The sequence below is a fragment of the Entelurus aequoreus genome, linkage group LG06 (assembly GCF_033978785.1).
Source record: "Entelurus aequoreus isolate RoL-2023_Sb linkage group LG06, RoL_Eaeq_v1.1, whole genome shotgun sequence".
Lineage (NCBI taxonomy): Eukaryota > Metazoa > Chordata > Actinopteri > Syngnathiformes > Syngnathidae > Entelurus > Entelurus aequoreus.
Window position 1 is genome coordinate 61,968,760 of NC_084736.1, and position 16,681 is coordinate 61,985,440.

General features: G+C 40.0%; 1 protein-coding gene across 1 annotated transcript in view; it reads right to left on the minus strand.

Annotated features, from left to right (window-relative positions):
• Positions 1–2,264: 2,264 nt before the first annotated feature.
• Positions 2,265–16,681, minus strand: part of LOC133652415 (histone-lysine N-methyltransferase SETD1B-A-like) — an 89,339-nt gene continuing 74,922 nt past the window's right edge. The window contains exon 23 of the mRNA XM_062051149.1: positions 2,265–2,372. The gene's annotated coding sequence lies outside the window, so the exon portion shown is untranslated. The remainder of the gene's footprint in view (positions 2,373–16,681) is intronic.

The following is a 16,681-nucleotide window of genomic DNA, read 5'->3' on the forward strand; positions in this document are numbered from 1 at the left end:
CTGACTTTTTGCAGTGTACAACTAAAGACATTGAATAAATGATTACTGACTTCATCTGAAAAAAAACCAAGAAAAACTACTGACTTCATCTGAGCTAAACACACTTCAGCAACACCTAAATTACATAAATCATATTGCAGAAAAAAAAATGTGTAACTGCCAAAAAGGAGAGGACTTAAAGTTCTTGTAAATCACAAGTTTGGACCCCAGTGTTCTACGTTTGCTCTCAAGGTTCAAATGTCAAAGCAGGGATCTGCCAATGTGTTCACAGTGGTCCAAGTTCCTCTATACGACAGGAACATTCAAGTATTTGTAGGACTTAGCTGCAAAAATGTTTGGAACTGAATCTGTGGTGTCATTCGCGGGCCAGATTTGCCCCCAGGCCGCCGGTGTGGATGATTTGTGCAGTATTAGAATTGCACATCCCAGTAGCTCAAGGATTAGAGTAAATACTGAATTAGTGTGTGGCCGCCCTTTAACAGTCTTCTCATAAGGTTTATTATTGATACAAGACGTCTCGCTAAATCCCCCCAGCTGTGTTTTCAAGTCTCTAAACGAGAGCGCACCGATGATGTGGATCAGTCCATTTCAGAGGCTGAAATAGCTCGGGGCTTTGTCCAAATATTTTCTTAGCGTCCCTGCTTCATTTTGGTGACAGCTAAGCGACTGACCCACGGCTTTGACATTGACTCTGGGCCTGTTTTGGGATCGTTAAAGGCCAATTTGTCAGCATTCACCACCAGGGAGACGCTGAGAAGTGTTTCAAGGGGCCTCACATCTGGACCTTTTTGGGTTTTAACAGTGTCCTGGTTCCTCCTTTTAGAAACCTGTGGTACTTGTGTGCGTTCTTTGGTCTGAGTGCATGCAGCACAATCCTACCCAAGAGTCACCTGGTCACATATTGTTATATTACTAATCCCAAATGGGAAGTTTAGTGCGTGTAATGTTGAACATGAGCTCGGTAAGAAGAGATGCGATGGGGCCAATCAGTCGTTGTGAGGACAGTGTGAGAGCAGGAATTGGACAGCGTGGAAAATTTGAATCTGTTTTTTAGTTAGTCTGGGTCTGGGGTCAGCAACCCACGGCTCTCGTTAAAAGTAAAGTTAAGTTAAGTTAAAGTTAAGTTAAAGTACCAATGATTGTCACACACACACTAGGTGTGGTGAAATTTGTCCTCTGCATTTGACCCATCCCCTTGTTCACCCCCCGGGAGGTGAGGGGAGCAGTGAGCAGCAGCGGTGGCCGCGCCCACGAATAATTTTTGGTGATTTAACCCCCAATTCCAACCCTTGATGTTGAGTGCCAAGCAGGGAGGTAATGGGTCCCATTTTTATAGTCTTTGGTATGACTCGACTCACAACCTACCGATCTCAGGGCGGACACTCTAACCGTGCGGCTCTTTAGCACCGCCCTAGTGGCTCCCTGGAGCTTTTTAAAAAATGGAAAAAGATGGGGAAAAAATATATTTTTTGTTTAAATAATGTTTCTGTAGGAGGACAAACTGTTACGTGTACAGGGGGGGAGACGGCACAGACAAGAGGGACGTCGTTTAAACTCTATTTATTTATATAATTATGCACAATATATATATGTATATATATAAATAATAAATGAAGTGTGTATTTTAATCAAAGATGGGTATGGTGTGCGACTATGTGTATTAATTAATTGAGTGTTACCGGGAGTGTTCAAAATCTACTTAGTAACTCACCAGTGCCTCCATGGAAATGCCCCCGTCTACCTTAAAGAACTGCTCACCCCCAAATCCTCCACACGACACCTCCGCTCCAAACAGGCTAACCTCCTCCAACCTCCAAGGACAAAGCTACGAACTATGGGAGATCGGGCTTTCTGCTCCGCTGCTCCCAGTCTGTGGAACGCTCTCCCTGACCACCTGAGGGCACCTCAGACTGTGGATGCTTTTAAAAAAGTCTTAAAAACCCATCTTTTAAAAAAATAATTTTTATAGATTTTTATAGATATGCATGCTGGTTCTAGCTATTGGGCTGTTTCTAGTATTATATTTTAATTATTTTTATTATCTTTTATTATTATTAATATTATTACTATTTTCTTTTTCTTTTTTTTAACACTGTGGCACTTTGAGGTTGTTTGCTCAATGTAAAGTGCTTTTATTTTTACAAATAAAATCTATTATTATTATTATTATTATTGTTGAGTGAGCGGTGCCGAAGTCCAAGGGGGGACAAGACAAGCTCGGAGGTCCGTGAGCAGGCAGGAAGTCGGGGGCTATAGCGAGGCGTCGAAGGTCCGTGTCCGGGCGGGAGGTCGAGATCCAAGAGGCAGTGAGGGAAGCAGAGGGAACAAGAGGAGGCGAGGCACACAGCTCGTCACGCGGGAACGGAGGTCTGCTGTTGGAACGACAAGGAGGACACGGGACTATAAACACGACGAGGGAAGAAAACACAGTCAGAGCAGGTTTGCATAAAGTATGATATACGGCTTACTGTACAGGACAGGTAGCTACGTTCTGGCGCGGGATAGCAGGTTGTGCAAGCTTATAAGGGCAGGTCCTTTGATCAGTGACAGGTGACTGCAGCTGCTTGCTGCAGCTGGACTGACACGCGCACACATGAATGCGCACTGGTGTGCGCTCGGGCCGTGACACAAACCTTCCTGATTGTTAGAAAGCCCACTTTTTAATATGTCTGTGTTTATGCTTCATTGATGACAGTATTTGGCCAGCACCGTTTTGTCCGACTAATTTCTCGGTCCTTGAACTAACCATAATTTGTTCACACATACAACTTTCTCCGTCGCTGCCACAGAAAGACGTATTTTAGGCCACTTCTTCTTTGTCTCATTTTGTCCACCAAACGTTTTATGCTGTGCGTGAATGCACAAAGGTGAGCTTTGTTGATGTTATTGCTAATAATCCATGCTAAAGTCCTATTTAGGCTAGCTGTGTGCACATATTGCAACATTATGGCTCGTTTGTAGGTATATTTGAGTTGAATTTAATTTCCTTTACTTATGTCCTCTGTGTATTTAAAGTTGAAGTTAAAAGTTGAAGTACCAATGATTGTCACACACACACACTTGGTGTGGTGAGATTATCGTCTGCATTTGACCCATCACCCTCACCCCCTGGGAGGTGAGGGGAGCAGTGAGCAGCAGCGGTGGCCGTGCCTGGGAATCATTTTGGTGATTTAACCCCCCAATTCCAACCCTTGATGATGAGTGCCAAGCAGGGAGTTAATGGGTCCCACTTTAGTATGGGGAACATATTCACCATTAATTAGTTGCTTATTAACATGCAAATTAGTAACATATTGGCTCTTAACTAGTCATTATTAAGTACCGTATTTTTCGGACTATAAGTCGCTCCGGAGTATAAGTCGCACCGGCCGAAAAAGCATAATAAAGAAGGAAAAAAACATATATAAGTCGCACTGGAGTATAAGTCGCATTCTTGGGGGAAATTTATTTGATAAAACCCAACAGCAAGAATAGACATTTGAAAGGCAATTTAAAATAAATAAAGAATAGTGAACAACAGGCTGAATAAGTGTACGTTATATGACGCATAAATAACCAACTGAGAACGTGCCTGGTATGTTAACGTAACATATTATGGTAAGAGTCATTCAAATAACTATAACATATAGAACATGCTATACGTTTACCAAACAATCTGTCACTCCTAATCGCTAAATCCCATGAAATCTTATACGTCTAGTCTCTTACGTGAATGAGCTAAATAATATTATTTGATATTTTATGGTAATGTGTTAATAATTTCACACATAAGTCGCTCCTGAGTATAAATCGCACCCCCCAAACTATGAAAAAAACTGCGACTTATAGTCCGAAAAATATGGTACTTATAAATGCCTTATTCGGCATGGCCTCATTATAACCCTAACCTTGTACCCCTGGCCCTAACCCTCTAACCCTAACCCTAACCAAATAACTCTGAATTAAGTCTTTGTTACTTAGAATATGTTCTCCATACTAAAGTGTCACCAAAAACATATAACTTTGTCTTGAATTAAAAAAAACAAAAAACATTTTATTTCACTAAAGAAGGGTTCGGTGAATGCGCATATGAAACTGGTGGGGTTCGGTACCTCCAACAAGGTTAAGAACCACTGCCATAGTGGATCCAACATATCAGCGAAAGTCCAGTCCATAGTGGATCCAACATAATAGTGAGAGTCCAGTCCATAGTGGATCTAACATAATAGTGATAGTCCAGTCCATAGTGGATCTAACATAATAGTGAGAGTCCAGTCCATAGTGGGGCCAGCAGGAGACCATCCCGAGCGGAGACGGGTCAGCAGAGCAGAGATGTCCCCAACCGATGCACAGACGAGCGGTCCACACCGGGTCCCGACTCTGGACAGCCAGCACTTCATCCATGGCCACCGGACCTGTGTGTCTCCCCCTCCACAAGGGAGAGGGGGGTGCAGAGGAGAAAAGAAAAGAAACGGCAGATCAACTGGTCTAAAAAGGGGGTCTATTTAAAGGCTAGAGTATACAAATGAGTTTTAAGATGGGACTTAAATGCTTCTACTGAGGTAGCATCTCTAACTGTTACCGGGAGGGCATTCCATAGTATTGGAGCCCGAATAGAAAACGGTCTGTAGCCCGCAGACTTTTTTGGGGCTCTGGGAATCACTAATAAGCCGGAGTTCTTTGAACGCAGATTTCTTGCCGGGACATATGGTACAATACAGTCAGCAAGATAGGATGGAGCTAGACCGTGTAGTATTTTATACGTAAGTAGTAAAACCTTAAAGTCACATTTTAAGTGCACAGGAAGCCAGTGCAGGTGAGCCAGTATAGGCGTAATATGATCAAACTTTCTTGTTCTTGTCAAAAGTCTAGCAGCCGCATTTTGTACCAACTGTAATCTTTTAATGCTAGACATAGGGAGACCCGAAAGTTATACGTTACAGTAAACGAGACGAGACGTAACGAACGCATGAATAATGATCTCAGCGTCACTAGTGGACAAGATGGAACGAATGTTAGCGATATTACGGAGATGAAAGAAGGCCGCTTTAGTAACACTCTTAATGTGTGACTCAAACGAGAGAGTTGGGTCGAAGATAATACCCAGCGTCTTTACCGAGTCGCCTTGTGTAATAATGTCAATAATTCATGTCTCATGACACATTGTCTGTATAGAATAGAATAGAATAGAATAGAAAGTACTTTATTGATCCCTGGGGGATATTCAGCAAGTAACTGTATGTAATATTGGCTGCATTTCTGATTATGTACCGTGTTGTTCCAGACCACAGCAAACGTTACTATGATGTTCCAGACCACAGCAAATGTTACCCAGCTTGCAAAGATTGTAATGAATCTATTAGAAGAAGGCAGCCTGTCCTTTCCTTTAACTTGGACCCACACATCTATACCTTTGGCAGTTTTAATCCAGTAATTTCCAGGAGTTATCTCACCTTCTGGTACACTTACAACACTTATTTAAGGCTTTTAACTTTTTCGGCTCCAGACATATTTGTTTTTTGTATTTTTGGTCCAATATGGCTCTTTCAACATGTTGGGATGCCGAACCCCCTGGTCTGGGTGAAAGCAAGAGCAAAACAGATGCCGAAACAATTAGAGGGAGTCAGGATGTTTTCACTTCCACGCTGCCCCCCAAAACATTGCCGTCCCACATCACACACACTGTGATTGCACATCAAAGCTGTCAACACGTGTAAAAGTTGATTTTATTGTTTACTCCCTGAAGCAGTTGTCAGGTGCCGGGGGGGCCACGGCCTCTGTCTGCCGACAAGCCTTACAATAGAGCGGACCCCGCCTCCTTCGCATCCCTTTGGGGCAGAGTGTCAAGGCGACTCAGCTCTTACAGTAAGACGCATGCTATAACACCATGACTAAACTTTCCTATTATCCCAAACATGTGGCGGCATCCGTAGATGAAGGAAGGAAGACGACACAACACAAACACGCACACACACTTTTTTTTTTTTTTTTGCTGGCGTGTGAGAGGGCCAGTCTAGTCTCAGAGGTGACTGATTTACAGTTTGTTGCTGTCTGTCAAAGAGCTGACAGATGGGAACCAGTGCAGCCTTTGACGCGGCGTCACCACCGTGAGACGCTTTGAGCTTCCGGCAGTGACAAAATAAACATTGCTGTGACTTTCCACCAGACGTTGCCATCAAAATGTTTGTCCACTCATCCAATTTTTATCATTTATTTAGAAAATCCATGCCGCTTTCATGCTGACTTCCCTCCGATCTCAAACTTTTTCCTGGAAAAGTGCGTATAAACACTTTTGAGGCCTTTTTTAAAATACATTTACATATACGTACAGGAAGATTCCCCATTACTATTTGTTGGCCTCCCAGTAGACTGGAATCCCACATCATCCACTCATTTAACAATTCAATACAGTGGAACCTCGATTTACGAACTTCATTGGTTCTTCAACATTGTTGTAAACCGAAAAGTTTGTATAGTAAAGTAGAGTTCCTCATCAGAATCAATGTAAACCTGGTTTTCGTCTTGACAAAAGTACCTGTTCTAGTAAAATAATGCACACTTTGAATACACTATATATATAAAAATAGCCCTGTTATGCCATATATATATATATATATATATATTAATATATATATATATATATATATATATAGACACTATATATATAAAAATAGCCCTGTTATGCCATATATATATACCGGTATACATATATATATTTATATATACATATGTATATATATATATATATATATATATATATATATATATATATATATATATATATATATATATATATATATATATATATATATATATATACAGTATATATACATACATACATATGTATATATATATATATATATATATATATATATATATATATATATATATATATATATATATATATATATATATATATATATATACAGTATATATACATACATACATACATACATACATACATACATACATACATACATACATACATACATACATATATATATATATATATATATATATATATATATATATATATATATATATATATATAAACCCCGGCCGAGTCATACCAAAGATATCTGATGATATCGGACTGCCGATTTTATCGGCCGATAAATGCTTTAAAATGTAATATCGGAAATTATCGGTATCGGTTTCAAAATTATCGGTATCGGTTTTAAAAAGTAAAATTTATGACTTTTTAAAACGCTGCTGTGTACACGGACTTAGGGAGAAGTACAGAGCGCCAATAAACCTTAAAGGCACTGCCTTTGCGTGCCGGCCCAGTCACATAATATCTACGGCTTTTCACACACACAAGTGAATGCAACGCATACTTGGTCAACAGCCATACAGGTCACACTGAGGGTAGCCGTATAAACAACTTTAACACTGTTACAAATGTGCACCACACTGTGAACCCATGCCAAACAAGAATGACAAACGCATTTCGGGAGAACATCCGCACCGTAACACAACATAAACACAACAGAACAAATACCCAGAACCCCTTGCAGCACTAACTCTTCCGGGACGCTACAATATACACCTACCCCTCCACCTCAATCCTGCCCCCCAACCCCGCCCACCTCAACTTCAGGGAGAGCATGTCCCAAATTCCAAGCTGCTGTTTTGAGACATGTTAAAAAAAATAATGCACTTTGTGACTTTAATAATAAATATGGCAGTGCCATGTTGGCACTTTTTTTCCATAACTTGAGTTGGAAAACTTTGTTACATTGTTTAATGCATCCAGCGGGGCATCACAACAAAATTAGGCATAATAATGTGTTAATTCTACGACTGTATATATCGGTATCGGTTGATACTGGTATCGGTAATTAAGAGTTGGACAATATCGGATATCGGCAAAAAAGCCATTATCGGACATCTCTACCAAAGACTATGAAAAATGGCACCCATTACCTCCCTGCTTGGCACTCAGCATCAAGGGTTGGAATTTGGAGTTAAATCACCAAAAATGATTCCCGGGCGCTGCCACCGCTGCTGCTCACTTCTCCCCTCACCTCCCAGGGGGTGATCAAGGGTGATGGGTCAAATGCAGAGAATAATTTCGCCACACCTAGTCTGTGTGTGACAATCATTGGTACTTTAACTTTTTTACATTTAGGTTCAGTCACCATCCAAGCACCAGCGCTATCTTCAAGTATCGTTTTGGTTCCAATGTAAACGATACCATCCCTATATAAGGCAATGGCTGTCAATGATTTTCTCTAAGGAGGAGAATTGTTCTCAGGAAGATATGAGATTCAGACCTAACCTCTGATTGGTTCATAAAAATATAAGTGCACTTAGTCCTTATCTGTCATCACATCCCCTGAGTGTAACTTGGACTCCACTTTTTTATAAATAGTCTGCAGTATTTCCAGCTTGTTGCGGGACTTGGTTTTTTAAAAAGTATTTTCCCTGGCAGAGCTCTGGCAGTTAAAACGCTATAAATTATTGGTGTGCTGCAAGAAAGCAGCTGTGAAAATCCTTCAGAATCGTCATTTTTGAGGGAAAACACTTTGCTTAAATTCATATTTGCGGCGAGGCTGCGTGTTCTGTTCAGGTGTCGGCCTCTGCGCTTTCTCAGTGCCAGTCAGCTCAGCGGCAGCTCTGAAGGAATTCATCGCATTCACAGACCAAGGCTGCGGTTACATCTTGGGAGACCTTTTTTTTTTTTTTTTTTTTGAGAAGGGGGGTAGTAGGGAAATCTGAGCAGCACCTGGTGCTTACTTGGCCGACATATTCAGGGGTTTACCTTCACTTTTTCTAACAGGGACAAGCTTGGGGTGTTAAGGCGCATTAAAAACATTTTTAAAGCAAAGAATCGGGGGGTACGGGGATTTTATTGATCATAATTGATCAAATGGAACAGTTTCCCTTGTGTATCATTAAAGTTTGTCTAAGTCTAAATCTAAGTCTAATCCAGATGCTTCCTGTCCATGCGGAATACACAACCGTTTGTACAAAGCTCAGCAAATTTGAATAGTACACTGCAAAAAGTCAGTGTTCAAAAACAAGAAAATAAAATACCAAAATTAGGGGTATTTTGTTTGAACTAAGCAAAATGATCTGCCAATAGAACAAGAAAATTTGGCTTGTCGAGACTTTCCAAAACTAGTCAAATTAAAGCTGCAAGCAGCGATGGGCGGGACCGGCTTTGAGGGCTCATAAAATCCAAACCGGAGCAGTAATTAAAACTATTTCATCAACTTTTAATCAGAAGGGTTCAATCCCTCTCCTGTGCTAATTTGAAGCCGACACGACAAACGCGCTCAGAGGAGATAATGTTTGAAAAAAGGTGACTGTTTTTACTCAACTTTTGTTTTGAAGGGGGAATTGCAAACTTCCTGTTGATTTTTGCTGGGGGTTGTCAGTGTGTGAAATATAGGTCTAAGTGAGACCTACATAGAGGTTTTTGTTTCATGTCTCTATGACATTCCTACTGGGAGTTAGAGGCAGTTTTGTCTGTGTTTTCTTCCTAGGGGGCGCTAGAGCGCAATTTTGAGTTTTGGGGCTTGGTTTTTTTTATTAGATCGTAATTTTTGTCAGTCCTGATGTGTGTGTCCAATTTGGTGAGTTTTGAAGCATGTTAAGGGGGTCAAATTACAGCTCAAAGAGGCGGCAGTATAATAATAAAATGCTAGAAATACAATAGGGTCCTCTGTCCCAAAGGGACTCTGTCCCTAATTAGCTAACCTCAATGAACCAAAAAATACCTTAAAATAAGTATATTCTCACTAATAACAAGTGCACTTTTCTTGTTAGAAAAAAAAATGAGACCTTTTTGCTCAATATGTTGAAAAATATTCTTAAATCAAGTAAATGCTAGTGCCATTATCTTGACATAATGATATGCGCTCGGCATTACATTTCTTGGAACCAGCAAAGTTATACTAAAAACTAATTTATTGTTCTTAATAACAAACAGGACAAACGCGCTCAGAGGAGATAATGTTTGAAAAAAGGTGACTGTTTTTACTCAACTTTTGTTTTGAAGGGGGAATTGCAAACTTCCTGTTGATTTTTGCTGGGGGTTGTCAGTGTATGAAATATAGGTCTAAGTGAGACCTACATAGAGGTTTTTGTTTCATGTCTCTATGACATTCCTACTGGGAGTTAGAGGCAGTTTTGTCTGTGTTTTCTTCCTAGAGGGCGCTAGAGCGCAATTTTGAGTTTTGGGGCTTGGTTTTTTTGATTAGATCGTAATTTTTGCCAGTCCTGATGTGTGTGTTCAATTTGGTTAGTTTTGAAGCATGTTAAGGGGGTCAAATTATAGCTCAAAGAAGCGGCAGTTTAATAATAAAACGCTAGAAATACAATAGGGTCCTCTGTCCCAAAGGGACTCGGTCCCTAATTAGCTAACCTCAATGAACCAAAAAATACCTTAAAATAAGTATATTCTCACTAATAACAAGTGCACTTTTCTTGGTAGAAAAAAAAAAGAGACCTTTTTGCTCAATACGTTGAAATATATTCTTAAAAGAGGTAAATGCTAGTGCCATTATCTTGACATAATGATATGCGCTCGGCATTACATTTCTTGGAACCAGCAAACTTATACTAAAAACTAATTTATTGTTCTTAATAACAAACACGACAAACGCGCTCAGAGGAGATAATGTTTGAAAAAAGGTGACTGTTTTTACTCAACTTTTGTTTTGAAGGGGGAATTGCAAACTTTCTGTTGATTTTTGCTGGGGGTTGTCAGTGTATGAAATATAGGTCTAAGTGAGACCTACATAGAGGTTTTTGTTTCATGTCTCTATGACATTCCTACTGGGAGTTAGAGGCGGTTTTGTCTGTGTTTTCTTCCTAGGGGGCGCTAGAGCGCAATTTTGAGTTTTGGGGCTTGGTTTTTTTGATTAGATCGTAATTTTTGCCAGTCCTGATGTGTGTGTCTAATTTGGTTAGTTTTGAAGCATGTTAAGGGGGTCAAATTATAGCTCAAAGAAGCGGCAGTTTAATAATAAAACGCTAAAAATACTATAGGGTCCTCTGTCCCAAAAGGACTCGGTCCCTAATTAGCTAACCTCAATGAACCAAAAAATACCTTAAAATAAGTATATTCTCACTAATAACAAGTGCACTTTTCTTGGTAGAAAAAAATAGACCTTTTTGCTCAATATGTTGAAAAATATTCTTAAATCAAGTAAATGCTAGTGCCATTATCTTGACATAATGATATGCGCTCGGCATTACATTTCTTGGAACCAGCAAAGTTATACTAAAAACTAGTTTATTGTTCTTAATGGAAAGGCAACAAGGCAACCGCTTGTTACTCTCGGGGTCTCCTATCCGTTCAGGCAAATCATACGGTCTAAAAATGCATTTTTCCATCGATAAAATGACATCAACGCGCCAAGTCAATTAGTGCGCATATATACAGCCCGGCCAAAAAAATTTTAATTGTAATTTTGAGGAATTTATCTGAATGTGCATGAACTAATTCTGTTCAAAATTGTTTGAAATGTCACATGTTAAATGTTTAAATATCAACTGTCAGTTTACTGTACTGTGCCAACTGTACTACTATATGAGTATGTATGTTCTATTGTTTCATTGAAAATAAAACAGCAAAGTCCATTTGGATGTCATCTGTTTTAATTATGAGAACACAATTGTGTCAAAATCATGATTTTTTTTTTTTTTTCATGCTTGAAGTAAGAAATTATTACTTTAAAAAACTAGTTTTATACTTGTGAGTGTTGATGACACAGCTTTGCAACAGTTGATATTCTAGTTTCAAGCATGTTTTACTCAATATAGGTCATCAAATCTCAGCAACAAGCTGTAATATCTTACTGACATCATTTAGGACCAAAACACTTAAAACAAGTAAAAGACTCTAACATAAAATCTGCTTAGTGAGAAGAATTATCTTATCAGACAGAAAATAAGCAAATAGCACCCTTATTTGAGATATTTAATCTTACTTAGATTTCAGTTTTTGCAGTGTAGCAATACTTTAATCTTGAACAAGATATTAAAGTAATATCCTCCTGAGAACGGTCATCTGCACGCTTTGTTTTGGTCTGTTGCTTTTATCAGAGGTACGTATTAGTACCAGAAGTGGGTAGAGTAGGCAAAAATTGTACTCATGTAAGAGTACCGTCACTTAAGGTGTCAAAACTGTTTTCACTGAGGGTCGCACATTGAACTTTGTTTACACTGCAGGCCTGAATCTAATTTTTTTAAAATGTGATTTGTGATTCCAGCTGGCTGTTTAGACTTCAAGTAAAATGTGATTTTGATCAGACTCCAGTAAAAACGCCCAATATGGCCTCGAGGTCACTTGCATGCGCACTTTGATAAAGGAAGGTGATTGGGAGGAAGTCGCTGGTACTACAATATAAAATAAAAGTCGCAACGCCTTAAAAATTAGTGTTTTTTCACGTGAAAGTACATGAAAGTACCGTATTTTTCTGACTATAAGTTGCAGTTTTTTTCATAGTTTGGCTGGGGGTGCGACTTATACTCAGGAGCGACTTATGTGTGAAATTATTAACACATTACCGTAAAATATCAAATAATATTATTTAGCTCATTCACGTAAGAGACTAGACGTATAAGATTTCATGGGATTTAGCGATTAGGAGTGACAGATTGTTTGGTAAACGTATAGCATGTTCTATATGTTATAGTTATTTGAATGACTCTTACCATAATATGTTACGTTAACATACCAGGCACGTTCTCAGTTGGTTATTTATGCCTCATATAACGTACACTTATTCAGCCTGTTGTTCACTATTCTTTATTTATTTTAAATTGCCTTTCAAATGTCTATTCTTGGTGTTGGGTTTTATTAAATAAATTTCGCCAAAAAATGCGACTTATACTCCAGTGCGACTTATATATGTTTTTTCCTTCTTTATTATGCATTTTCGGCCGGTGCGACTTATGCTCCGGAGCGACTTATACTCAGAAAAATACGGTAATATAATGTACACTATATTGCCAAAAGTATTTGGCCACCCATCCAAATGATCAGAATTAGGTGTCCTAATCACTTGGCCCGGCCACAGGTGTATAAAATCAAGCACTTAGGCATGGAGACAGTTTCTACAAACATTTGTGAAAGAATGGACCGCTCTCAGTGATTTCCAGCGTGGAACTGTCATAGGATGTCACCTGAGCAACAAACCCAGTCGTGAAATTTCCTCGCTCCTAAATATTCCAAAGTAAACTGTCGGCTTTATTATAAGAAAATGGAAGAGTTTGGGAACAACAGCAACTCAGCCACCAAGTGGTAGGCCACGTAAACTGACATAGAGGGGTCAGTGGATGCTGAAGCGCAAAGTGCAAAGACTTTCTGCACAGTCAGTTGCTACAGAGCTCCAAACTTCATGTGACCTTCCAATTAGCCCACATACAGTACGCAGAGAGCTTCATGGAATGGGTTTCCATGGCCGAGCAGCTGCATCAAGCCATACATCATCAAGTCCAATGCAAAGCGTCAGATGCAGTGGTGTAAAGCACGTCGCCACTGGACTCTAGAGCAGTGGAGACGACTTCTCTGGAGTGATGAATCACGCTTTTCCATCTGGCAATCTGATAAACGAGTCTGGGTTTGGAGGTTGCCAGGAGAACGCTACATTTCGGACTGCATTGTGCAGAGTGTGAAATTCGGTGGAGGTGGAATTATGGTTTGGGGTTGTTTTTCAGGAGTTGGGCTTGGCCCCTTAGTTCCAGTGAAAGGAACTTTGAATGCTAAAGCATACCAAAGATTTTGGCCTTCCCAGAAGAGTTGAAGCTGTAATAGCTGCAAAAGGTGGACTGACATCATTTTGGACCCTATGGGTTAGGAATGGGATGGTGTTCTTTCCACAATCGCTATTTCTTCGGAATCAAAATAAATATTCATATATAACATATAGCGTATTATTTGTGCACTATTGACAAGTGAAAATTCAGTCGTCTTAAATAGACTTTGCTCACCGAAAACCGGATGTTGTGATGAAGTATCCACTTCTGCTGGCGACTGCGTCTTTCCTCGAGTGACGTAGCTCTCCCAAAGCCGACATAAAAATGACATTAGACTGCAATGAAGTCACATTTGAAAAGATCAGATTCCAATCGGATTCAGGTCTACCTCCTGATGTGACCTGGGCTCCGAATACTTCCGCTTCAACTGTTGACGTCACGCGCAAACGTCATCATATCAAAACGTTTTCAGCCGGAATTTTACCGGGAAATTTAAAATTGCACTTTATAAGTTAACCCGGCCGTATTGGCATGTGTTGCAATGTTAAGATTTCATCATTGATGCATAAACTATCAGACTGCGTGGTCGGTAGTAGTGGGTTTCAGTAGGCCTTTAATGCGATCATTTTTGTTAACTTGTTATTATTTGATGTAAAATAAATATAATGACATAAATAAATGTAGCGACCGGAATTACATTCACAAAAAATACTCAAGTAAAAGTAAAAAGTATGTTGCATTAAGACTACTCTGACAAGTACAATTTGTACTAAAGGTTATTAAACTTTTTATTAAACTAAAGGACATTGAACTTTTCTCCACAAAACTGAAAAAGTGGCTTAAGGAAAATCAGAAGTGTGAGCACTAGAACTGGATGTAATATAAAAGTTAGAGATGCTACCTTAGTAGAAGCATTTAAGTCCCATCTTAAAACTCATTCGTATACTCTAGCCTTTAAGTAGACCCCCCTTTTTTTAGACCAGTTGATCTGCCGTTTTCTTTTCTCCTTTGCCCCCTCGCCGGGTTATTCCGGTTCCGGTGACCATGGATGAGATGGTGGCTGTCCAGAGTTGGGACCCGGGGTGGACCGCTCGCCTGTGCATCGGTTGGGGACGTCTCTGCGCTACTGACCTGTCTCCGCTCGAGATGGTCTCCTGCTGGCCCCACTATGGACTGGACTCTCACTGTTATGTGGATCCACTAGGGACTGTACTTAGAGGGGGGGTTACCCACATATGCGGTCCCCTCCAAGGTTTCTCATAGTCATTCACATCGACATCCCTTGTGTGGGCTCTGTGCCGAGGATGTCGTTGTGGCTTGTGCAGCCCTTTGAGACTTTTGTGATTTAGGGCTATATAAACAAACATTGATTGATTGATTGATAATATGGACAAATGGGGCCAATTATTTTCCATGTGTTTTTATTTTTGTACTTGTTTTAATCCTTTTGTATCTGTTTTACACTTTTCTCAACTTTAAAATAAAATGCCTGACCAGGGACAAGGGTTGCAAATTAGCCTGTGCCTAGAAGTCCTATGTACTTTGACATCGGTTACCTGTGAGTACCGTATTTTTCGGACTATAAGTCGCAGTTTTTTTCATAGTTTGGCCGGATGGTGCGACTTATACTCAGGAGCGACTTATGTGTGAAATTATTAACACATTACCGTAAAATATCAAATAATATTATTTAGCTCATTCACGTAAGAGACTAGACGTATAAGATTTCATGGGATTTAGCGATTAGGAGTGACAGATTGTTTGGTAAACGTATAGCATGTTCTATATGTTATAGTTATTTGAATGACTCTTACCATAATATGTTACGTTAACATACCAGGCACGTTCTCAGTTGGTTATTTTTGCGTCATATAACGTACACTTATTCAGCCTGTTGTTCACTATTCTGTTTTTATTTTAAATTGCCTTTCAAATGTCTATTCTTGGTGTTGGGTTTTATCAAACGAATGTCCCCAAAAAATGCGACTTATATATGTTTTTTTCTTCTTTATTATGCATTTTTGGCAGGTGCGACTTATACTCCAGTGCGACTTATACTCCGAAAAATATGGTATCATTGTTTAAATGTACTGTCCCTGTCAAATAAATACATAAATAAAAAATGAAAATATAAATGTAATGGAGTGAATGTCGCACGTTACTAGCCACTTCGATCAATCAATCAATCAAAGTGTATTTATATAGCCTTTAATCACAGGTGTCTCAAAGGGCTGCACAAGCCACAACGACATCCTCGGCTCAGATCCCAGTTCTGTGTAATACGGGGGGGGAAAAAATTGCCTTGTAATGCCAAACACAAATGTCCCCCGCAGAGGACGTTGGCTCTCAGAAGGTTACACAATAACACATCTTCATACACACATGCAGAGTCAATTAAAGTGTTAATGTGAGCGAAGGCACATTTTCTCTAATTGAGCCACATGGTTTTTGTTTTGTCATGAGATTTAAGGCCAAATGGAGTCAGGTTCCCGCAGAGGTGGGAGGTAGTGTAGCAGACAGAGCCTTGAGATCCCAGCAGCCTTTAATCCCTGTCATTAAGTCAGCCTTCCCAGCAGCCACGACCCTGTCATCAGCTTCAACACTGTCCCTTTGTCCCCATCTTTCTTCCTCTTTCATTTGACTCATCTCCCGCTTCTTTATTCTCTCCTGTGTTATTGTTTCCTACTTTTTCCACGCCGCTTCCTTCCAGGTCACCCCCTTGACCCTCGCATCTCCTGTGCGCCACCTCCAATGTGTCTTGTAGGTCCATCTGTACTCTTATTTGTTGCAAGTGTTCTTGTCCTACTGTAAACAGCTGCACAACACCAACTGCCCTATTATAGGACATCCTGTGGCGTTCACACAGGCGCGCATATATCGGGGAGAGGATGGGCGCGGGGGTGGTCGGGGTCTCCGAGTGCGGGGAAGGGAAACACCTTGTGACCCCCTTTGCTCCTGACCGAGCTTCTATGGGTGCACGACAACAAGG